The 26,780-nt window shown below is 37.8% G+C and overlaps 1 protein-coding gene across 1 annotated transcript in view; it reads right to left on the bottom strand.

Moving 5' to 3' along the window:
- Con (leucine rich repeat protein connectin) overlaps positions 1-26,780 on the bottom strand; it is a 355,327-nt gene that overhangs the window by 290,917 nt on the left and 37,630 nt on the right. Inside the window, exon 2 of the mRNA XM_072003046.1 lies at positions 17,985-18,048. The gene's annotated coding sequence lies outside the window, so the exon portion shown is untranslated. The remainder of the gene's footprint in view (positions 1-17,984; positions 18,049-26,780) is intronic.

The following is a 26,780-nucleotide window of genomic DNA, read 5'->3' as shown; positions in this document are numbered from 1 at the left end:
TTTCAAAATTGTGTGGACTCTTCTCTTTTCGAGAGGAATAGTTTTCTTGTGTCGAACGAGTAACAAAAGATACTCGATCTTAGTGTTATCTTGGGAAATTTAGAAGGGTGCTTTTGGTAAAATTTATAATTCGGTTGAATGAAAAAATTCTTGGATCGTAACGAGCTCGAAGACCTGAGAGAAGAAGTTAGTTTTCGAGATATCTTGAGTGGCCTTCCAAACAATGTAGAACGACGTTCTTCTCTGCCTCTCTTCCTTCCTTCGGTCTAACTTTTCTTTCAACCTAGAGTCTTCCGTTCCCTTTTGTGACCCATGATACCTCCTTTCTTTCTGCAATTTTTTGCTCTCTCGCACTTCTCCGATCCCAAGGATCTCTTACTTTTATTCTGTTTATACTCGCTGATAAAAGAACACCGAAATTACCATTTTTAATGAACTTTTATAGAATTCCACTGGCCAGTTAACGGCCCGAATGATCTTCCATCTGAAGAATCTTCGATCGTATCTTGTGTCTTAACGTTAACGCAGAAACGATAAGCAAAAAATGCAGTAAAGCTTCTTGTGAAACAAAGTTATCTTCAGCGCTGAAACGACACGTAGGATATTTTAACTAAAGGCAACGACATGGATAATGTAGCTTAGAATTAAGACAGCAATTAGCCTCCATCGTTAAATTATTAGAAGACATCGTAGACTTTAAAGGAATTTCTCTCTCTCTCTCTCTCTTTGAAAATTGGAAAGATCAATTCAGTTTTCAGGTAGCGTTCGAAAAGTACACGTTACATCCTGAAAATGTACTCGTTCGAAATTCACCATAGCCGGATATTTATATATTTAAATGGTCATTTATTTTTCACAATGCGTTTAGTTAGGAATGACAGGTGGAGATGGACAAGTGGCTTGTGAATTTTTAACGTGGCTTAAAAGACCAACGAATGGAATATCGATGGCCTGTAGGTGGCCTTTACAAATAGGAATTTAGGCCTACGCGCTTCGAAACACCACTGGACGACTTTTTCAAGGAACCCTTTGCAAATATGTAGAACCTGCCGAAACCTTCGTACGCGCATAGAGCAAGAAATGGAACAGAGTTTCTTTCGTTTCATAAGTGAAATAATATTTGCCCAACATTTTTTATTTTATATTATTTCATGGATTTATGTATAATGCATTTTGTAGTAATAGAATAAAGTGGATCAAACGTGATTCCATGAAATAATATAAAACAAAAAATATTGTGCATCTACTATTTCCTTATAAAACGAAAGGAACTTTTCGGACAACCTAATACATAGGGAAACCAAAACGTATTCGCTCGTACGAATCATATCGATACAAAGTTATACTTCAATTGAGGTTTCGTACGATTTTTCAACCGACCTGAAATTCACCGTCACGCGATACAGAATTTTTGAAAGCTGCAGAGGTACAATGACGGCGACCAGAGGAAGGTTGTTTTACACACGAGAAACGAAAATAGCGGAGGAGTAAACGGCGCCTGGGCGTCGATACGCATCGGCTGGTGACTATACTCGCGGAAAAGCCGCGTGGAAATAGGACTGCGTCAGCTTGAAACTTGAATGAGCGGGAACGGCACTCTTTTCAGCGTTACGGCTCGTAATTCCGAGCGCTATGCGGTTTTCATCGTAAGCGTTTGCACGAGCGACGAGTTTATTAGCGGGAGATGGGTGTCTCTTATCGTGCTATCCCTGATGTAGGGAAATGTAGATACAGTAGCGTGCAAGAGTATTAGGTTATCCATGATAGTGATCTCGTAATGGCCACTAATCATATCTTTAGCACTGCATCTATCAGAGTGGTTGAAACGAGCAATTTATAATATTTCACGATGGATTGTCACAAGTCTACGATGATACATTTGTTGTTTAGAAATTTGAACGATCTTTTTTTGTAAAGTATACGTATAGATCAATGCTTGCTTTAACGCAAAATCAGAAATGGACAGTTTCGACTCTATCCAACTCATTTGTACATTTGTATCATTTTCCATTATGTAGGGAAATTGGAGTTTCAAACATAATATTCATGGTACAGTCTGTTTTAGAATAATAGAGAAAGATGGACTAATGTTCGGCCAGGTGTCTAATATTGTCAGCGCGCTGCACAATGCTGCGAGTGATGCACTCATTCGTGGATCCGGTGAAGTGGTTTACGACCCTCTGGCCGCACATGCGACAATGTGGACGCAATATACAAAATGCGTAAATTGCTGTCACAAAGAACGTGCCGGCGAGTACATGCTAAGAGCTACGTTGCATTTATGCGTTACGCTTCTCATTTCATCTAATATTTCGAAATGCAACAATAATATCGTAAAGTTTAGCCTACGATACTATTCCTAGCTATCTGAGCACTGTATTCGCCTAATTGTAGATATATAAAATATAATTCGGACGAATCTCTTTGATGTACTTTCGCTTTTCGATGTTTTCTAAGGCAACCATATATAGTTAACAAAAGTTTTACTCTTTCCAAGGTTAGTAGCTGCTGAAAACGGTATTCATTTAACTAATAGAAATAGAAGAACAATAAATAAAATTAGACGAAACAGCGTCTATCGAGTGTTGTGAATCTTAGAACGATCGAAACATGCGTTTTTAATGATATTCTGAGAGTTGATATAAAAAGTTAACACTAGAATTACCAGCCAATATGACTTTATTTTAAAATTCCTACTTCGTGTTATATTTTTTCTCCGCAATGATGTAATGACTTTTGCAGGGATAGTTAAAGGAATAATGGCTACTTATACCAGCACCAATCAAATTGACTGATCATTCTGTAGAGCACTGTCGTTGGAATATGATCTGATTTCTCATTTTATAAAGCAATATTTTACAAGCCTTGAAAATGAGTAAACAATTGGAAGCATCGGAATTGTTGGAAAAACTGAAAAGAGCGATACAGTGGTTCGTCTTTTTCCAGTCCGATCTTATTCCATTTCGTCTTATCGATAGGTGATTTGATCCTGATGATTGCTCTTAGTAAGATTGTTATTTTATTCGAATATCACAATTATTTAACGTTAAGACATCAGATGTACCATCAAATACATGTATTGGAAATATATTCACAAAGCTCGTATTTGTTAAGAACCTTTCTTTAAGCTATTGCATGATAATTATATGGTGATTGCTAATTTATTTCCTACGCAGTGAATGAAAGCAATATTCACAACGAATGAATAAGAACAAAAATGAAGAGGAGAATCAACTGAAAATACTCATTGTTTCTGGAACAGTACAAATCAAATTAAATTACTCGAGCAAATTAAAACTTTCCCGCCATAGCGTTGGTCTCGGGATACCTGATTCCAGAAGGAAGATAATTAAATCTACGAGGAAAGCAAAACCAAACGTCAAGGGTCGCGAGAGTAGAAGCATTTCCGGCCACTTAATCGCGCCAAATGTTTTCTTTCCAAGTTGAGACAAACCCCCGTTCTCTTCTCGTATCGCGAAAAGCTCGAACGAACCAGCTGAAAATTTCACCACGGGACTATTTTAGATTTTAATTTAGATATCACTTCGTACGTTGCCACAATGCACCTTGTGATATCACGAACGGCAAACAGATTGATCGAGCTAACAGATCACCACGTTGCGACGCTTCTGGAAATCTTGTGAAACGAATCTACGCTATTGCTAATATTTATTGCATTAATCAAACGTTAAACATATCATGATACGCATCGGTGTTGAACATCGACCGTTTAAGGTTTACAGAAATCTCTGATCGATTAATTCTTATGGTTGAGAGAAATTAATCATCGAGAACTTTGATTTAATCGCCTGATTAAATTAGTCGCTGATCGGTATTAAGGTAATTGCGGATGGTTAATCATTGATCGTTGATTAAAACTGGTAATTAATAAATTAAAGATCAGAGAAAATAAACGTGGTACGTTCGCGTCTGCTGATTTTTCAGAGTTTAACGTTAAATTAGATTTCAGATTTGTTACCATCGTGATTATTAAAAATATTTAAAATTGCTTGACAGAATTAACGTCGGTTTTTATCAAAACAGAGACACGTAGGAAATATTGATCATGAATCACCAATTGTTTTTAATCCTGATTTATTGAACAGCTATTCAATATACATAAATTTGCAAATTATATTATTGGTATATACGCGATATCTATCTAAATACCGTTAATGACTAAAGCTGATTAACACTAGATTTGAGGTTCGATTCAAACATTAATATCAAAAGGAGAATTTTACCAGTTAATCCAATTGATCCAATTAATTGTGGTATTTTAATTGCGATTGATAATCAAATATTTCAATTGCATTCGCTAATCATTAATTTCGTAAAATATTGTTCAACGATAACTTATATCTCTACTATTATTAGTGTTGGGAGAATATAAATCGTAACACGGAGAAATAATACGAAATTACACGTATTATTTGTACATACACATATTCCCTAGTTAGAAACTTTATGATGAAAGCTCTTGGAGTAAGTGAAAAATATTAATATCGCGTGTTTATTGAATCTAATTTGATAAAACAAAGGCTTGATTGTGTTTTTAAATATATTTAAGAAGACTAATATTTTCAAAGCGAGCAGTAAAAAAGATTTTTTCTATCGGCTCTGGTTTCCTTTATCGCATCGAATACACTGAAAAAATGTGTACGCTTTGGTCAGAAATTTTTTTTAATTTTTAAGAGAATATTCGATAAATTTCATTTTACATAAACAACGAATTACATAAACAATGAAACAAATAAGATAACTGAGATACGAATTGAATAATTTATTAGAAGCATCGTGAAAGTTATATTATTTTCAGTTGATTTCCCAGCTTTTCCGATGCTCAGTGATACAGAAAGTTTCTCGTGCGGTTTACAGGAAACAAACATCGAGAATCGTTGACCTTATCCGCTACTAATAAATCGACCACAGGTAGAGCTCCTAGCGATCCTGTCGGCTACAGTTACGATCACATTATGAAAACTAATGCTTTGCCCTCCACACCGATCCATGTAATATGGTGCAGCTATTTTTTCTACAGCTCAAAAACATGCGTTCGTATCGATGAGTATTTACGATAGCTGTGTACTCGAATTATGGTTTATTTCGTTCGAATATCGTTGATTCATGTTAGTCGTGATCGAAGGATTATTAACAATGTAAAATATATAGATTCGATGACTTGTAAATTTATATCATCTACTTAAACGTTAGATTATTCCCTAATAAATATCGTCTCCAAATAAACAGCATAAATCTAATATCAATAAATTGTCAAAACTACGTGATCGATTCGATTTAAAATTGAGTAAATCATGAATCTGACGTACTAGATAACTGGTATATAAATATATTCCAGAATACGATACGTAATTATTAAATAAGAGATGTCTATTACAGTTGCAGATATTTTATCTGGTACATTTTATGTCAGAATAGTGCTTAATTCTGTCAATTAAACGAGGATAAGAGATCCGTTTTATAATTTAATATTAAACTAGAAAGTGTGATTTAATGAATAAAATAGTAAATTATCTCGACAGAACTATTGGTCTATTAATTGTCCGAAATTTTAACAGTGTTTAGTTTAAAAGCTAATTATACCTATATGTAACTAGCACTCTATAGAATATTTATAGTTAGAATAACTAGTCGACCGTGCATAAAATAGTAACGAAAAAATATTTACTACGAACATTTTGTATTTACCGGGAAACCGAAACGTTATGACGAGAGGCAGGAAGTTGAAAGGAAATACAAATGAAATAACGCGAATGATACATTATATCGCTATTTGATTTCATAACATTCTCGTTAACATCGAAACAAGCAACGCAAGTTTGTTTCGGAAAGCACCCTGCAGGCAGCACAAACAACATACACGCTATTTACACGCTCCAATGCAACACGAGTCTCAACTTTTACTTGCCAGCGAGTTTCAAATTATCATTATCAAAACCACATTTCATTAAAGTACCGTTTCATGAAATCAACGAAGCTGCCTAATAAATTTCATCGGTTCACATTTGCTGAAACCGCAATTGTCAGAATATTACGATTAAGGAGCTAAATTATTTGCAATATCTATTTATTTATCAGCTCACCATCCTATGTGTTAAATATGAAGATTTCTCACAGCAAACAATGCATTTACGTTAGTTTTGCACCTATGCTATTTACTATATGAACATTATAAACTTTCAGAACTCGTCGTCTTTAAAACAGAGAATAAGTTAACCACAGTTACAACTTTCGAATGTATTTTGTCAATTACAGTGTCGAGTACCTTTCGTCGATCGCATCGTTTATTATTTCAACGTCACAGTTTCGCTCGTCCTTGTCAAAATTATTCACAACTGAGCCAACAAGCAGAAAATTAGAAAGTGGTGATGACGGTGGAGGCTGAAGAAGCGAAAACAGACTCGCTACGAACAACAATTTCTCCCGCCCAGTGAGAATTTTCGTTGTTGTCGATGTTTCGAATAAAACCGTCATTTGCGTCATTGAAAAGCTGGATGAAACGCGATGGGCCGGAAACGAAAGGACAAAACGAATGAAGATGGCCGTGTTCATCGCCGAATCTCGTGATCTTCATTCGAACCCGTGCGATCTCGCTTTGCTCTGGCGATACGAGCAGCAGTGATTACTCTTCCTGACAACTTAGAACTGTTAATCACTCGAGATTCTTATCGAGCCGCGATTTCTAGCTCCAGTTTACCTCTGTTTTTCGGCCACTATCGACCCCGTGCACACGCTTCGTGTTACGTTATTCCGCGAAGATGTGAATATTTTTTAATTTAGACCGATTAAATATTTCCTATTAGGGTAATTATTTATAACAAAAATTACATTAAGATTATATTTATATGAAATTCCTTGATCATTTACTTAACTATATTTATTTGCGGTATACAATTATCTAACGATGTACTTCTTTATAATATACATGTAAACATTTCTTTCTTCGATTTACACAAAATGAAGATAAATGAAAAGTTGGCTAAAAAATTATTCAGATATTCTCAAGGTTGTTGCAACGAAATCGAGATACTTTCACCGTAAGTAAGGACCTATTCCGAATAATCGATATTACTATCGTTTCAATAATGTAGAATCAACAAATAATAATTTATGATACGTCGCCATTTCACAGAGACTACGAACCACAATTTCCTCCGACGAACGATACACAAATGAAGCAAAGTGCTTCATCAACTACGAATCATTAGTCCATTTCAGTGCCAAGACAGCCTGAAATAATCGTAGTCACAAAATAGAGCCGTAGTGCTGGATTGCCGAGGAACACTCGGTGGATGAGCCATTTCACGGGTTTTAAACATCATCCGATCGAAAAAGAGAAAGCTGCGCTGTCCTATTCTCCGCTCTCTTGCGACCTTTCGCTGATTTCCTCCGGTCGGAGCGCAAAAATCCCAGCGGATGTGCTCGATATCCCGCTATCATTCCCCTTCTTATTCCCTCCGCTTCCTGATTTCCACCCCACGTCCCTTTCTCCGCCTCTTTTATCGCGACCAAAAACTAGTTAGCTCGTAGTGACGTAAGCCTCAGCTAGGGAAAGGTACGCGGGGGTGACGCACCCCTGGCACGCTGCAGGGCTCAGGACTGTTCAAAGGGCGATTTGTCGACAGTCAACATGACAAAGACATTAGTCGACGGTAGCTTCACCCCGTGGCGGAAAGCAACGGAACCCTCTTGCCGCGACCCATTAAGAAGGAAAGGGGGTGGGGATCTGGTAGCGAGGCTTGACGGGGTTGTCTCGCGAAATTTCGGCCAAGCGATCGTCAAAGGATATCACGTCGGGACAAATTGATTTTTTTCGCTGCCGACCCTCCGCTCTTTCCGGCATCCCCTGCGTCACCATCTCCGTTTAGAGGATAGACAAATACGATTGTCGACGGCTAACACGTGTCTGACCGGAGCATGTTTCATGGAAAATGCTTTTCCGATCCTCGGTGTGCGTCCTGCTAGAAAAAAGAGGAAATTACAGACGGTGTTTGAGTTTTTGTCAAATTGGATAACGTGAAGATCGAAGCGAATGGAGGATCAACGTGTCCGTTGGAGACCCGATTTTTGGAAAATCGTTTGACGTATGTTTTTGGGAAATGGATGAAATTAGAGAATATAGCCGAATTGTGAAAAGAAGGAAAGTCGAAGATCATGCTGCACTGTGCAGGAAAATAATGGAGGAAGGAATTGGAGACTGGTCGAGTTGTGGAAAATTGATGAAAGCCGAAGATTACAGTGTGTTATGGAAAATTGAAACAAACTGTGAAATTAACGTGTCTGCTCGGAATTCGTTTTATAGAAAACGGTTTAATAATTGTAGATGTGTATTTTTCGAAAAAAAAGAATAATACATATATATTCATAAAATTTGCGCGTTTCTCTAATAAATAGTATAAGAAATAAATTGTGTATTTTTAAAAAAATCAACATACTTAGATAATATTGATTCTTCCGAGACTTTGATCCTTACAAAGGCCATGCAAAGCTATCGAAAACACACAAATCTGTCCCCCTATCGCAAAACTTTACGCTATCCAGTATCTGAATCTCGTTTTCCCGCGCTCGTAGCACGCACACCACCCACGCATCCCGTTTCATTCCTCCGTTTGGCATTCCAGAGACGAGTACCGATTCCTCCAGCCCGAGGGCAGAATCCTGGGATTCTCTGGCTGGAACACGTTCTTCCTTTTCGTCTTTCGTGCTCGTGCGAATGAAGGGGCTTCGAAAAGCCTGTAGGTACCTCGAGGCGGCTCGATTTCACGAGGCATGTGGAAATGATCGGTGAAAATATATACGCGTACGGTATCAAAAATGCAAATACTCTTGCGACATTTTCAACAGACTAGAATATCGAAATGTTACGTTAAAATTGATCTTTAATTGCAGAATCGATAGTTTTGCCTTTACCACACACGTAGTCTCTCAGATTTATTTGGTATTTTAATTTTTATACAATACAACGATTTAATAAATAATCTACGCCTTTCTGCGATTTCATATTATCAAAAGTGCGGAACTGTGAACACTGCAATAATAATTATCGATATACTTGTTTGTTAAACGTGTTTTACGATTGAAAGTACGACTATCAAAGAAGCTTCTTAGTATAAAAATTCTTATCAGACTGTGACAATAAAATAATCATTCAGACTTATCTGAGAATAGACTGGCCTGTGATCAAAGATTGATGAAAGATCAAAAATTAATGTTATAGAATATTTAATGTTGATGGTAATATTTATATTGAAGATAAATTGTAATGGATTGTTCGTTTCGAATCATAAACTTATGATTTCTCGCACCGAGAACAATCGATGTTATCAAGCGTGAAATTATTTTTTCTATTAAAAATAAATAGTTCGTTTGGTAAATGGTTTTTATATAGAACGAAAAATTGTACGAGCCAGTGTAATAGATAAATTAAAGATAATTTCGTTCAAATTTTCGAGAAATGGAAAAATAAATGACTTTGCCAGTTAAATATTAAATTTGAAGGGGAGGATATTTGTTCTAAAATAAAATACGAATTCTGCTTTAGTTCCACTGAAAATCTATGTAGTATAGTCGTTTATTTATACATCAAGCTAACCAGCCTATTACAAAGGAAATGGGTAAAAATACACAGATATTTTCCATTGAAACGCAATAATAAATATTCTTCTGATAAGCGAACAATAGGAAAATTATAAACTTGGAAATTGAGATATTCTATAAATAATTGAAATCCATTAGAGTAGACAAATACCATCGCAGAATTGGGATTATATTCATAAACGTGTGGATTATTTTTATCAATTAAAATGAGTATACATAACGCTAGATACGTTTAATTTTTACAAATTAGAATATAAATACGAAATCCTTGTATAGCTATTTTTTCATTGGCTCTTTCGACATAGGGAGTATCAGCAATATGCATTGAAACTCGAATACATGTATAATTTCAGAAATGTATGAATTATTACGTTTGAATCATATCAGAGATATATAAATTACTATGTATGATTACGATAAATGTATAATATCTATCGGAAACGAGGGAATTTGTAATTAAAATTAATAACATTCATCGAGTTAATACTTGATCATAGTTTGCAGTTAGTTATTCAAGAATTCGTAATCTATCTAGATGTGTCACGCAATGATAAGAATTTCTCTCCGATCTAAATACTACGATGGCAATTTGACACGCGCAAGCACGAAACGGCCCATGTTAGAATTTCTTTATATCGAGAAGTAAAATGTTTTGTTGCTACGTGGCCGAATAAATCACGAGTATGAGGTAAAATTTAGTACCTATTACTGCCCCACGTCCACGAGGACCAAAATATTCCACCTTCTGACATGGAATTTTACCTCGTGGAAAGAAGTTTTATTTTCCTCGCTCGAAGCTAGGCCACTGCAAAGTTAAATAATTTAGATCGCAATGAAATTTTTTATAATTTTACCGTCGTCGACGCGCATTGAATGCTCGTGTACATTTTCGTTTCTTCTTCGTGGTTCTTCATGGTTTGATAAGGAAATAGAAAATGTTGTTATAAAGACGAACAAGAGCGGTTTATAAGAAAATTGATTTATCTCGTATCGACATATTATCATTCATCGCTCTAGAATCTAAAAAAAAAAAATCTTAAAGAAAATTATATAAAGTAGTTAAGCAAACTCTCTCGATATAATAAATTTCTAAACAAATTTCTATCGTTACTCTGCAATACTGTTCCCTTCGAACACGCGTCAAACGCTATTCCCATAAATCACTGTGACATTTAGCCGTTAACACCATAATATCCGTTCTTCCAAAAACTTCGATATTCAGCGCGCGAGAAGTCTCTTAAAAATTCCTCAAAAATCTCTCAACGATTTCACGCGAACGATAGACAAAGAATAACTCCGTTAAGTAAGTTGCACCGTCGGAGATCACTAAAAATTACCTTAACGACGCATAAACGACGCGCATCAAGCGACTTTATCACTCGCTCGCGATACTCAGCGTAAAGTATGCGAGTAGAGCAAATACCATCTCGTACCAGCATCCTTGAACCACCCCCAACGCTTAGTTATTTGAATTGCAACACGGTTCAGGGATGTTTAGGCGAGGCTGCAGAGTGTTCGGTCTCGTAAAGCTCGTTTTCGATGGCTTTTATCCTCTTCGCAACGTTGCCGACGACACGTGCAAGTGTTTTCGTCGACCATTAGCGTATTAACCCGTCGTTACCGATCCATTATTATATTTTTCCAGTCACCATAACGCGCTACTAGAGAAATTGGAGCATCGGTAGAATCTAGTGCCGATTTTATGTCAATTTTCAGACACCGATAAACCCATCTTTTATGGTTCCTATCGATAATGCGTTGCCCTCGTTGCGCGTTCCGGTATTTTGTGTTACGTTTTATAGTTTTGGTTTGGCTTGTAATACGGTGCCGATGGGACAAGCAAAATTGAGAAATAACATGAACTATGATAAAAATTTTGCGATCGTCACGTGTTGCCTGGCATCCAGCAATTTAGGCGAAAGTCTAGAAAACGTAAAAAAAGAAATTTCTATTGTCATTTCTATTATTTAGAGAGCCGGAAAATTAACATTTGCAGTGGTTAGAAATGACACTGACAATATTGAAACGAGTATGATAATATCGAGCGATCGCGTTAAAGTAAGACAGCCTCGAAGGGTTAGTATGCAAGAAAATTAGCAAAAGATTCAACATAAATATCTAGAGTTGTGAAATGATTTCAAATTTTTGGTAGGGTAGTGTAATCTCGTTCGAATATGTATATCAGCATCTGACGAAATATCGCGCGAAAATATCGGCGAAATATCTCGGATCGACGATTTTGGCAATTATGCTTCGTAGTCGAAGTGGAATTCTCCTAAGGAATGCCATTTAGATCGGTGTCGAATGTGTTCGAGGATTCTCAACATATGGCAAATCGTGTCACGCTGGAATTTCGTACACGATCTGGTCTAGACATTTATAAATGAGGGAATCTAAGGTTTAAAGGATTGAAATTCAGCCAAGTACGAGTGGTTCGCCTGTGTTTTCGACACCAAGCGCGAACTAATATCGTCGCTTTTACGGTTATGGGTTCTCGCCGAATTGACGCGATGGAAACAAAAAAGCAAGGGGTTCGGTCGGGGAAACTGTTCAAACATTTTGATGAAAGAGGCAACGAGATTTATCCTCCACATGGGCAAATTTGATTTTGCTCCGTGGAAATTGACTATCTATGAATTTGCCAAACTAATGATTTCGAATCTAACTGGAAAATGAAATTTTAAGAACGATAACAACAGAGTTAATTTGACGAAACTCGCTAAAAATGAAATTCTCGGCTGTACATGACCAGGCGAAAAGAATTTCGCAAAATCACTGGGAACATGAAGGATTATAGTTTAAAACAAGCAGAAGCAAGTTCTATCGGCCGACGAGATTAAGCCAGACGCATTTTATTATCTCTGGCCAGCGGCACGAAAAACGACGGAACTTTCCGACAGCCCTAATAATTCATTAACGTAAAGCCGCGGAATCCATGCTATCGCGTTCACCCGTTGCCCCCATTTCTTTGCCTGATTTACAGCCGATGAAATTCCAGCTGCACAGGTAAAACACGATCAACTGGCCGAAATTTCGAAACACCGCGGTATGAATATGGAAATGCGGCTTACAGTAACCTCTTGTCTTTCAGAGAAGCTACGACCGACCACACGCGAGTTTCTAAATCGATTACCTAACTTGCCTGACAAACTCACCAGAAATAATAAACGGCAGCGCAAATGTTATAGCCGCATTGAAAAATCCGAAATGAAACGGTCAAGTTGTTTTAACCTGCGTGTTCTCGCGATATTTTTAATTCTCGTTTTCATTAAAACGCTGAATTATATATGTTTAAAATCTCGATCTCGATATCGAAAATTGCTGTTTCCGGGCTATTTTCATTTACGCTCTGACAATCGTAAAAGATATTTATACTAAAAATCTTGGAATATCTAGAACGAAAATAACCATAAAAGAGATATAGTTTGGAACAGGAAAGGCTACCGTAAAGATTCCGATGGAATAACGTGATTCCATTAGACGAAAATTGAGATCTTCGTAAGTAAGCTGCGAAAGTGCTTATGCGAATTTACGTCTTTACGAGTACAATTAATCATTAAATATGATAATAAATTCAATAGTCTAGATGCCTTCTATATCTCTACGCGTTATCCGCATCTTTTAATTTTCTATTAGGTCGTCCGAAAAGTTTCTTTCCTTTTATAAGGAAATAACAGACGCACAATATTTTCCGTTTTATATTACTTTATCGAATTACGTATGATCCATATTGTTCTATCAAAATAAAGATCGCAACGTTCGACAGATTAGGTTTCATGTTTGTACAAAGATGCATCGTTGTAAAAGACGTGTCTGTAAAAGAAAGACACTTTTCGGACAACCTATAAACGTTCTCGCTCTAATCATAAGCGACGATTACAATACAAAATTGGTTTGTAATGATAAATCGAGTCGATTTGCTTGATTTTTAGGGAAACAGCGTTCACGGAACAGTGTTAACGGAAGTTAAGGGACTTGTTTCCGGAAACGAGTCGAAAAATGTCGCTCTTCAAGCCGGAAGCGATCGAAAGTTTTGCTGCAGCTTGGCAAAGAGTACTGGGAACCGGCGTGTTTTTGCATGGAACTGGAATTTTTCGACTTTTGTGTGTATGTGTGTGTGTGTGCTCATAACGGAGGTATATGTGTGTTAGCAGCTTCTGAGTACATTAACGTAATTAATTGTTTAGGAGACAAGTAGCGAGTAAAGAGTTTTTAGATTTCTGTTCAACGCTAGTTATCCTCTTGGCTGTTGGAAAATTTGATTATTTGTGAATCGAAGCTTGTAGATAATACTGATGTCAATACGTAAAGGAAGCTATTTTCGTTATCTGGATGGTCAATGGTGAAGAATAAACTGGTTGAAAGGTAGCGTGCCAAGTTGGCCAGGAAACCGAAATGTCAATCGATGAAATCACGCTCATATAAAAGAATCTTCAGAATTCTCTTCAAAATAGAAATTTATATTGACTGCAAAAAGCATTCGCACATACCCTTATTTTTCGATACAGCGTTTTTTTTTTTTTTCATCAAGATCTACGATACGTATTCGTAGTATCAAATTTTTGTAATCGTACAATAGTACCAACAAATAATATTTTTTAAATTTAATATATTTGGATCAAATTAATTATTATATTGTAATTGGTCTTTCAGTTACGTTTTAAGGTTGTTATCGATTGTTATCTGATAGATAATTCTTATACGTAAATATTGTAATCGTTTCGGATGAATAAAAATTTGTGATAAGTCATATGTCTTATAAATTTGGAAAAATAAATGTAGCATTTAAAAACTTTCATATCTCGGATTTCTTGAAATCGTAGAAAACTAAATAAATGTATCCTTATTCTCGAGACACTGATTTAAAATGATCCAGGAAATTAGCCGTATGTAAATTGAAGAGAAGATCGCAAGGACAATTGGGAATGTTCGGGAAGGTAGTAAAAGCCGCGGACCCGCCGACATAACATGAATTATCGGAACAAAACTGGGCTGTGTGAAACTTCAGTCCGCAATTTATTGTCCGGCTGACAACTTCGCGCAACATTTTTGGGTCAGATGATAACAGGAGATGAAAAACCTGTCACGTGTAGCAATATTTCAAAACCAGAAAAAAAAATATAGTAAAAGCAGAAAAAATAGAAACAAACGGATGCCTGAAGCTTTTCATTCACAAATGTAAAATCAATTTGTAGAAAATGATACTACATCTTCCTGTCACAAGCCGTCCCAACATATAAATCCGTTACGTGTATAGTCATATCGTCACGATTTTTCTTTACCTCTTTAATGCGTTTAAGCCAATAATCTTTCGCAATTAGATTCTAATATTAACTACACCTTCGTAGTTAAATTTTTCTTCGATTGTAGCGAAGAGAATCGAAATTATTCGAAGATTGATTAAATTCGCGAAACATTCTGGAACAAAAATTTATTCTATAACATCCTCTGCTTTTATTCCAATTTTCTCCCTCAACTTTCCTTCTTTCTTTTTATAATTCTCAAGTCGTAAATGTCATAAGGAATTATACTCGTGAAGATATTAAATTGAAATAGTAAACTATAAAGCTTGAAAAAATTTCCCGGCTCAAACATTCACGTGTCACCCATGCAAAGACGCTAGCGACAGGTTAACCGTTCGTTTTATCGAAAACGAGCTTCCAATATCCGAGAAACTTCGCGTAGCTGCGCGTAATTGCGAGCCACGAAGACGTGTCGTTCGATCACAACCACGTTTCAGGTCCCGAGAAAGGACTGCAGAAGTCAAGAAAGCCTCGCGATTACAGAACGCGGTTGACTGGAATTCGTCGCGACAAATATTCTCGAACATCGGTAATCTTGCGATCGTTCCTGCTCTTCTCACGTGTTTCGTGTTTTCTTTTCCATGGACAATTCCCTCTAAAACTCTATAGCGGAACGATCGACTCGAATATTTCCACGGCAAACATTTTTAAGCAGCCGAGAGCCTTTCAACTCGACGACCGTTCGATCACGAGACAAACATTTCCAATCAACGACGGATAGAGGAAGCCGCGTAGTTTTTTTTCAGAAAGTGTAACCGGGTAGCTTCAGATAGCGTTCGATTTCGATACGAGTCGATAAATCGTATTTGCGACATGGTTTTCAGGTGAAAGAATAGGCGAGAGGACGTTTGTTCGATTTTGTTGAAAGAGGGAAAGAATACGAATGAGAAGGATGAGCGAGAGTGCTTTTGTTGAAGCGTTTGTTTGAAAAGTTAAAAAAAGTTGCAAGTTAAAAGGCTGTCGAACATATTATTTTGTGTACGTGAACGAGTGAAGATCGATTTATTAAATGGACCGTTTATTTTGAAAGTGGGATAAGTTCATTCCTTGAAAAAATTGAGAAAATAGAAAATGTATGTGTATTTTAATGTGAACTTTTTATTTATAAACAATTTGTAATTTCAATTTATCTTGATATATTCGTTTGTTTCGGTCAATTAAATGTTTGTTAATAAATGGAATTGCACGACCATTTATCTTGAATTATTTTGAATCCGTACTCTAATCAAATAGTCGCTGCGCCAATAATAATCAAAAACAAATGATGACGAACAAGTTGTTTAAATGTAATTCGGCAATATGCTTGTAGATAATTATTATAATTAAATCGTTATACTTAAATTAAATAATAATAATTATTATTATTTACATTGATATCGAATTACTTCACGAAAATTATTTACTTTTTTATCCGCAATTCTGTAGTTTTCGATACGTAACATCTGAAAATGCAGGATCGAAGTTGCAGAATCCAGCGGTTCAAAAGTCACGGCTATGTAAAACCGAGCACTTTTAATATATTTTACACGTTACACTCACATCATATTGACTTCACTCGACGGTTCGTCCGATGAATGGACCGCACAGTGACACCTGATCGGTGCGCACAGCTGAACAATCGCATGATTGAAATGAATTTTTACTGTTAATCTAACAATCATCCCTACCTTCCTTATTACAAACCTTTTTGTTCATCGTACAACTAACTCTGCAGCGAACCATGCAGAGTGAGATTGTCCCTAATTGTGTTTTTGAACATAAACGAATAATAACGATAATAACAATAAATCGTACACAAAGTACCTATCCCATTAAAATAGATCAAATTACATACAAAGCAAAAGTATCAGAGCCACCCTACTTGCCCCCAACCATCGCGACCAAATTTACTATTCGACAAACCGTTTCATCCCCGAACTAACCCCCACGTATCTGTCAATCATCGTAACAGCTAAAACACCTTTGACATCAATGATCGAACTTCCGACGGAGAAAAAAATCACGCTGGGTCCATAACCGGGGTTAGGATCTTTCATCGTGGTGATTTTATCGAGTTACGAAAGGAGAAATTAGCACAGAAGTCGGGCAAAGGCTCTGGAAATTTGATTTCCTCGCGACGCCAGATGTTTCGTGGCTCGTTCCTTCCTTTTTTTCCCCCGATCGCTTTTCTCACCGATGGGAAACAATAACGACAGAAGGAGAATCGAGCAATTTCGTCGCTGCGTGCAATTCTGCTCGCCCTCTCATTCGTAAAATCGTCATCGAGCGCTCGCGATAGGAAAACGAGCCGCGAAGTTATGGGCTTCTTCGTTCGACGGGCAATCGAAACGAACCGTATCGTCGAGATGAATTTGCTGTTTAAAACGGCCAGAGACACCGGCTGGTGTCGGCTCGTTAATGGGTTCGATGGTTATTGAAACGCAGGATGAATGAGACTCCACGCTGCGAATGCTTCTCGCAATGGCTAGTTCTCGCGACTGTTATCGCCAATATTGCCGGGAAATCGAGGCGTTTAGCTTTAGCGGTAGGTAGATTCTTCGCGAGCTTATAAGGAAAGGATAAAGAGCTGGAGTACTGGGAAATAGAATTGAAATAGGACAGAAATAATTTCGAACGTTCCGAAGGAAAACGATGCAGAAATCGATGCTAGTTAGGAAAGTGCGAAGCTCTGTTCCAGCCGTTTAGTCATTTCAGTCTACCGAAGTTTCGAGGGAAATTGTCAAAGAATAGTACGGATACTTGTAACGATTGTTCCTGTCTTAAATATACAACGAATTTTAGTTTCTGTAGTAATTAATTGTTATCGAGAGACGAATGTTTATAATAAACGATTGTATCTTAGATATATGACGAATTTTTGTTACTCGTAGTGAAGCAATTCAGTGAGAGAAATGTATAGAAATAATACGTAGAACGTACGAAAACAACGAATACCCCTTAAACATTGAACAAATTGAATTGAATAATATTAATATGGTTAATTAAACAATTAAAAGAAGAAACCAATTAAAAAACCAACGCGAACAGTCAAGTATACAATATCGTTGATTTCATTCGACTCACCGAATATTCGTCGACTCCAATGATCACCGATCCTTTCTGCCTTTGCGTGGACTCGCTCGATCTTCTGTAGAAAAAAAAAAGAAAAAGAAGAAATCAGAAATAAATTAAAATGAAATGTTTCATTTCGATAATTTATGGACAAAGTTGGAGGACTTCCGTTTTCCTTTCGCATCAAGATCGAACTTTCGCGCCGACTAATTATCGAACGACACGGAGGTGGAAAAATAGTCGAGTTTCGAGATTATTATCTGAGAAAAAGTTCATGCGACACGATTACAAGAGATATCGTTATACGTCTCGAAATCATGGGAATTTTATGCAATATTGCTGATTTCAAAGTCGTGCGAAGGGATTGCGTGATTCTTCTATGTAAAATTCAAGCAATTTCTGCTCTGTTACCATTTTTGTTACCATTTTCATCGCGTATCGCTTATTCTACGATCACTCGTTGCCCGGCTTTCATACGTTTAACTTTACGTCGATTTTTTAAATTTAAGTTTTGATAAAAAAAAAAAAAAAATACTACAGAAAACGAGAGATTCGCTTCTTCATTTATAACGTAAATTAAAGGAGTTAAAACGAATAGAGACGGCACGTAACCTGCAATAAAATCTTCAGCAAGAACGACCCTAAAAAGTCGTTGGGAAATGTAAATTACGAAGTCTGTTTAGTACCTTCCACTGATCCTGATAATATACCGTATTTCGGTACTATCCAGACCAAAGTACCTACTTCCATGGTAATATTAAACACAACATTTCGTATAAAATTTCTTTATCCTCTCTATAATTGCTTTTCATCAAAAGAAAAACGGCAAAAAAAGGAATAAATTACTTTATAAATGCCTAAAAATCTGCTTCGATCGTTACAGTCCTTAGAAAATAAATACAATATATAGTATAAGTACATCTAAAGAAATCTAACTGAATAAGGAAATTATTAAATATACTGCGCTCGAATCTGATAGGAATCACTGGCAGACAACAAACCAGAAACACAATGCAAACGCCGTTACATCTTTCTCTAACGAAATAAGCCGCCGTAATCGTTCATTAGGATTACGAACTTTCCACAAAATATCAACTCTTGCCCAATCACGAAATCTGTTTAATAAAACAAATACCCTACAGAATTGGGATAAACGAATCCACCAACCGTCCTACCAAAATCGCTCCGTATTTCGTAGTCTAGAGAGAAAGAGAGAGAAAGAGAAAGAGACAAAAGAGGGAAAATTCGAACGACCGAATCCCTCGAGTAAGCCTCGATTTTTCCAACTGGAAACGACCGGTTGACGCAACAGCTCTCTGACCATTTTCGAAGTTGACAAAACGACCAGGCATTCGTTGCAACAGTCGTTTATCGCGAGACAAATCCATTTCGTCGGATCGCATCCTCCGGATGTATGGAAAGCCGTATGGTCGATTCTAAACGAAGCGATTCCCTGTCTAATTAATATTCATAGGCGTAATTCGATCCGTGGCGTGAACTCCTCGTATCGCCGGATTATAACCGGGATATAGCTCCGGAGCAAGTAAGCAAACTAAATTATCGTTCGCCGTCTTGCGGCGATTAATTGTTTTCGTCCGCTTGCGGGAAACGCAGTCGGAAGTTCCATGTGCCTGCCGCGTGATGAACAACGTTATCTGCCACGGCGGCGTTGAAAACTTGAGGAAACGATTAATAGGTCTTTAATTTCGCTTGGTTGTTCGCGGGGAAGTGGTGGGAGATTGAGGTGGACCGTTTGAGAGTTTCGCGGCGAAATATTTCATGGCCGTGAGGTAAAAGCTTGGCGAATAGTTTAGAACCGTGCCGTTTAAAAATGAGACTCTTTGAGCGACTGAGATTCTGCGAGAAAAAATCTAGAAATTTTAGAATCATTGAAATTAGCTTAAGTTAATCATTTTTAATCTACTCTTGTGCCTTGAAAGACTTTTGCTATCTCTGCGTGTACGCGACATCTCTGATTAACTATGAAGTCGTTACATTTTCTTCCTTAGTTGTGACAGTCATTCATCGTCGCGATATATTCACAGTTACCAATTAATTACCGATAATTAATTAGTTATCGATTATTCGCAACATTTCAATCGAAGGACACGTGGAAGGATACGATATGTCCGATGTTATCGACTTTCTGATTTTCGTGTCAGAAACAGCGTCTGGCACGGAATTTAATGTGGAATTAGTAAAAAGTAGAACAATCTGTCAAGTTCAAAGATATACATTTTATTTAAAAACAGATGGACTTTCTTCGGAAAGATTTGTATTCTTAATATAGAAAACCTTTCAATATATTACGGTATATAAACTGACATAGAGAAAGGTTAATCCTAAAACCAAACGAAGTATATTAATATCATCGAATACTAAAATTGCAAACTAGGCTACTCAGGTATCATGAATATCAGCTTCACTGCTTCTAAATCTACTTTTCCATCTTTATAACACACTGAACTTCTGCAACTGGAGAATTCGTAGTTTTTACAAACCACAACTACACCTATTTATGTAACCAATGCGTAACATTGCGTACAATGCCATTCTGGAAACATAAATCAAAATAAGCATAAAAATGTTTAGAAAATAGGTATTTAAAGAAATTCTGCGATATTTTCATAAGAAAGTAGAGAATTGTTAAAAGAGAAAGAAAAATGTGCACCAAATTGACGAGAGAGCTAAAAACCGCAGACAAAGTAAAATTTCAACAACTTTTCCCAACTTTACTCTAATTATATTTCCGTCATCGTAGCTACCGTCATACGCTCGATATACTTAAATCGAGTAGCCGATAAGCGTAATCGCGTGATAATAATGTCGAGGAAAATCGCCAGGGGCGATCTAATAAATCGGCAATCCACTTTGGCCAGCGTAAAACCGACACCGTTTCATCCAAGTACGTGTACACCATCGCGCCGCTCACGTTTCATCGACACGTGTATCTCGCACACGAACAACAGTAAAAACCATTTAAACTGTCCTTCCAGTAAATAAGTTTTACGAGACTCGCGACGTTTCTACTTTTCCAACGAACCAGCAGTTTACGAAACTTTGACTATAGAAGCGATGCGTCACCGTTACCAGGGACTTTCCTAATTTCTATTTCCGTTTCCCACGATGACATCGGGATTTGTCATCCCCGTCCTCCGCGTGCCCCAAAATTCGCTGTGTTTTGTCTATCGTTAGACCTCAGAAACGCTTTTGTCAATAATAGCGAACGCGAGACGACTTCCGGGCACCGTTGTTCCGCCTTCGTCGAATTTAATAATCGTTATCCAACTAATTCGATAAGAAATAAACTGGCAATATGGGTCACTTTTCTGCTCTAGCGAAATAATCCACTTGAAATTTATTTATTGCATTAAAATTTATTAGACGCCATACGTATATTGTTAATTTCTAGGCTACAAAAGGGGACCATTGGAGCTACACAATGGCTCTTTTAACGTCGAACGCAAAGTTTTTAGAATATCAAGAAGTTTCTAAAACACGATCTTGCTCGATGTTAAAAAAATAACAGAGACGAGTGCGAATAAGACGAAACAAAAGCGCTTAATTGTTTCGCTGTTACACGAAACAGCGATATTTGTGTTTCCGTTTGAGAAATACTTAAGAACTATGAAGAAAATCGTCGAAAATAAGAAAAGATGCCCAAAAGTTCCCCGTCTTTCCGCTCCCGAAAACTAACCGAAACTTCAGTCCATAAAACAGCGATCACCTTTGCGTGTTATACGATTCAAACTCGACGCACGTTCCTCCCCCATTGTTGAAAATAAACCGTCCAGAAAGAAAGTTCGAAAGGCGCCCAAACCTACTACGATCTATCAAGCTCATAGTCATCAATCTGCGATCGATTCACATTTTGTTAACTCCTAATAATAGCAGAAGACCCTAACAGCCCCTGGACTATTGTATCTTGGTGCGTGTTCAGGATACAGAGGAAATTCGGATGAACCCGTCACGGACGAGCAAATGGCCAATGACAGAGAGAAACTGCGTGGCGAAACAGAGTTCCTGGGAAAAGATACACAGACGCGACATCAGCACGGACCATCGATCGACCAGTCGTCGACGGTGACTTATGACAGAGTCGCCGTTTCTGCCTTTCGTCGGGCCTGTTCAACCCTCCGGTTCGATTCGCAACTCGATTCAACGCGAAGCTTACAAGCTGCAGACTCCAGCCTGTCACGTGGAAAAACGTCAACTATCGTTCTCCTCTGGCGTTCTGGAGTATTTCATTGACTCGTTTTTCCTGTCGCCACGTGGATACCTTGTCGTGCGTCATTAATTTTAACGATCGTTAGAACACGACCAGCCGTGACGATCGTGTATCCTCGCACTCGTCTTTGGAGTAGAAACAGCACTGGTTTTTGATAGATGGCGATAGGAAATAGAGGTGAAAGACACGGCGAAAGGGTTTTGAACTTTGAAGAAGATCGAGAGGTGTTGTTTGGGACACGTAGAATTTTTGCCGCGAATACGGTAAAACTTTCGTGTTTGCTGTTATAGCAACGAATTTTACAGTGGTATTACAGTGGTTGTTGGTGATTGGCTACGAGGAAATTAAATAGCAAATCCCGCGGTTAAGTCTAACTTCGGTAAAGCGTGATTTGACAGAAGCTAAGTAACAAATTCTAAACGAAGTCTGAAATTGCTGCGCTGTACTATCGCCATATGGAAGATTAGTAATAGTCGAATACCGTGTCACGATCTAATACGTTTAGGTAACTCGTTTTGTACGAACAAAATTAGCGAGTATCTTAATACTTAAGGATTGATTGTGATGTACAGGAATGTGGCTTCCTATCTCGATATATGTATATAGAGAATTATTTTTATAAGATCGTATTATGACAAGGATGCAGCAGCTTTAATGAGTATTTCTCAACATCAGCTAATAACTTCATAAAATTAACAACGAAATAGATGAGATGGAGATAATGCCAAAGTTCTAGGGTACTTATAACAGCTACTTATAACTCTGAACTAATGGTTTAAAAGAAGGGGGCGAGATAAATCCTAAAGCTTCTTCGGGGCAATTATACGCGATAATATTAATTAGCGATTTTATAGAGTTTGCGAAGAAAAAGAGAAATGAAAACTTGTTATAATCTGGAAAACAAAGCTAAGAGCCCCCAAACTTACGATCGTATAATAAAATACTTTCTTGTTTTGCGTGCCAGATTTGCCATCTGCTCCACTGGAATACTGACACACAATTAGAAGACCGAACCTTGAGAAAATCAATACGAATCCTCGGCGGAGAAGAGACGAAAACTTTTCTCCATTTAGGCGGAAGTTGGCTACTTTCCGGTTCGATCATATTGATCCCGTAACTGGAATATCTAATTTACTGAACATCCGATGTCAAAAACTTTCGAAGCCTTCGAGAAGATCTTTGCCATTCCTTAAATTTAACTTTATCTTCGGCAGAGATCTTCATCTAGGGAAATTCTAAAACCGATTCTTTCCTGATGTTTGCAAACATCCCATCCAATATTCTTCTCGGAAGCGTAGAGAAACGAGTCTTATTACAGAATAACTCGTTGTTTTAATTGAATGTACGATCGGAAAACGGAAATCGACGCGGCAATATTGAAAATTCGTATCAATTTCTCTGCTCCAAACGATACCAAAGAATCCTAGCAAATATTTAGTCGACTATCTGCTTCCATTGTTTCCGTACTTCACTACACATGTTTGCGTCGAATATTTTCGTAAAAACGCACTTTCTGCCAAACGTTGCCACAAATTTCTCAGCCAACGAGCCATATAGAAACCTGCGAAACTACACATCGAACGAAAAAATCTTTAATCGTACCGCAATAACCGAAATCGAGCACGGCAATGTCCGACAGTGCGCGTAATGTTGCCAAAATTCCTGTTAATTGCGATCCCGGCGACTGCCAGCGCGTCACACCACACGTGCCAAAAATCCTCTCGTGGCTCCACCTTTTTTTTTTTTCCGCCCCCGATTTCTATTGATTTTGGCACTTGAGCCCGGTGGCGACGCTCACTCATCCCCTTCCGTCTTCTTTCCTCCGTTTAATAATAATCTGCACCCTTTCACCCCCTTTCCGTTTCTTTCTGCTCGACGGAGACGCAATTATAAGCAGCCAGCTCTCGAGGATGCACTTGTAACGCACGCGCGTGTTTCTTGCGCACGCAAGCACGTGCGTGCTCCTCGAGAGTCCTGCAATTATTCATCGAGCCACGGTCGACCAGGGATATTCGAGAATTAAAGCGGGGAGGAATGGACGCTAGCCACGGGACGATGCTAATAATTATTATTGTTCCAGTTGTCCCTCCTACGTTCCATGATGAATGGTCAGAATAGATGGGACACGGTGCAGCACGATAAATAAAGAAGACAGAGTAGCTCGCTATCGTTCGACTAATTAATGAAATCGTTCGAAGGCTAAAGCCGTCGACTCGTGCCACGCTATCGTTGGTTAATTAGATTAATGTAGTCTCTAAATTTATTCAAACGTAGTCTCTAGAGAATTTTAGCATTTTAAACGACATATCGCTGGCTATGTTCGTTCAGTGACGGAACTGGAACTGACATTCGATAATTGGAATATTACTACATATTAATGAATTAACCGATACAATTATCGATATTTTTGGCGAAGATCGAAATTAACCGTTTTAGGGGACAATTTTGCGTTATAAAATTTCAACGTACGTATAATTTGTTCTTTCAATTAATTTATGGTATCTAATATCGTATTCTTAGCAAAGTAGTCGCGAAAGTCAGCAGAAGTCGAAAAATATCGTCTATTTATAAATGAAGTATTCATCTTTCCAATAAATTTTTGTTACTTTGACGAAAGAATCTGTAAATTATTCCAGATATCTAGCTAACGATTTTTAAAAATTAACATTCGAGGGATTTAATAGGAAATGGGGAAGGAAAAGCAGCAACTACTAAAACGTTCGAAAAGTTCTAACGGACAATCGTTTTAACGGTGTTACTGGGAAAGTTTCATCGATGAGTCGCTTTATTATCTCCGATTATGGTCGATACGATCGTAAGTGTCGGAGTTAATACCACGAGTAGAAGTTAACCGACTAAAGATGACCCGGTTCGATGCCTCGCGAGCTCGAGACAGTTGGAATTTTGCTAAAATTAATATCCGCATGCCAATAGGATCGAATTATAACGCATAGAAGTTCCAACTGACGGAAATAGTTCCACGTGGTTTCAATGCAGGGATAGAGGATAATTGAAATTCGACGGAGAGATACTCGGACCAGGCGGTTAATTAAGTTCGAATTGTCAGAAGGCAGTGGCGAATCTCGTTCAGATTCGAAGTCGTAACATTCCCTATTCCTTTTGTACGGATATTCGAGAAGAAAACCAAGTCGACTTTCGATCGTTCGTGTCATTATTCGTAACTAGAAACTCATCGGTTAAAATTACCACTTGTAATCTATTTATCGTTATTTAAAATCGCGTCAATTTCTAGAGGGATCGGCGACTAAACGTTCTGTTTGAACAACGCATATGTATATTTTCCATTTTTCTTAGAGATTCTCTATTACTCTAAATCTACTGGCGAGATTATCAAGATAATCATTGCGATACAAGGATCTATCATTCTATTGGATACCTCTGTGATGTTGTCGACATTGAAACGCTGGTACTCCAACGTCTCGTTACATACACGCGAAGTAAGCGATAATGAGTTTGCGAAAAGTTGAACTGACTTACCAGAACCGCGCCGAAATAAGCACAACACACTGATAGTTTAGGTATCAAGTACACGGTATTCGAGTAGTAAATAAGTGTAGTAAATTACTTGGTGCGCAACGTAGCAGCTCGCGTTACCCAGAGAAGAGCTCGTAAGCACCAAGTTACATCTGCAACTTCGGCAAACGCTCGAAAATATCCACGATCTTGACAAACACAACCCTTCATACAGCGCAAGATAAAAGATAAGCCTACTTACATAAGCTGCTCTGATAACGTAGATACGTTACCGAATACCTCGAATTTCCACCATAAAACGGATCTCCGAATTTGAAACGAGTGCAATCTAGAACTGTGTTGCTATTTATACGAGTTGGTTTAGCCCGTTCGAAAAGGCGTCTAACGGGCCAGGCCGACGTTCCATTGAGAAAAGATCTCGGTGAGAGGTGGCTGAATTTTAAGTGACCTCTTAGATTTACTCGCCAACGGTTCAGGGATAAGACCAGTTTATCGAGTTATCGAGTTATGCCGCGGAATAGAAGGCTTACAACCGGAGGCAGACTCGGCAAGGAAGCTTTCTGAGCGTTGAGCGTCGCGGATGATTCACCCCCTCGGTTTAAAACGTAGGCGGCAATGAAAGCGGCAGAGGGAGGCAAAGTTGAGCGGGCGGGGGTTTATCGAGGTTATTGAATCGAGGCATGTTGTTCGCTTTCGAGAGACCGCGAATGCACTCGATGGGCTTTCAGAAGGCACTCGTTTTGCTTGTTCCCGTTTTTCTGGCCCCGATTTGATAAAAAAGGCAAAATAAAGAGGAGAAAGGGAACGGCCCGTGATATTTCGCGAATGCGAATAACGTCTTTTTAAAATATCACGAGTTTTTATTGTTTTTTAAAGCGAGAGCTAGATTAAATTCAATTTTAACGGTGTTAATTCGGGACACGTCGATATTTTATTATGGAAATTTACTTATACGAGGGCCATTACGTCCTATTGAAACGAATGCATTTATAATTCGATATTACAGTAACTAAATTCCATACAAAGGGAAACTTAAACACCTCCGATATATCGAGTTTCAGAAAATCTTTTAAACTTTAAAAATT

Source organism: Bombus fervidus, chromosome 5, assembly GCF_041682495.2.
Source record: "Bombus fervidus isolate BK054 chromosome 5, iyBomFerv1, whole genome shotgun sequence".
Classification (NCBI taxonomy): Eukaryota; Metazoa; Arthropoda; class Insecta; order Hymenoptera; family Apidae; genus Bombus; species Bombus fervidus.
Note: the sequence above shows the minus strand (reverse complement) of the source record. Positions and strands in the feature narration are given on the sequence as shown.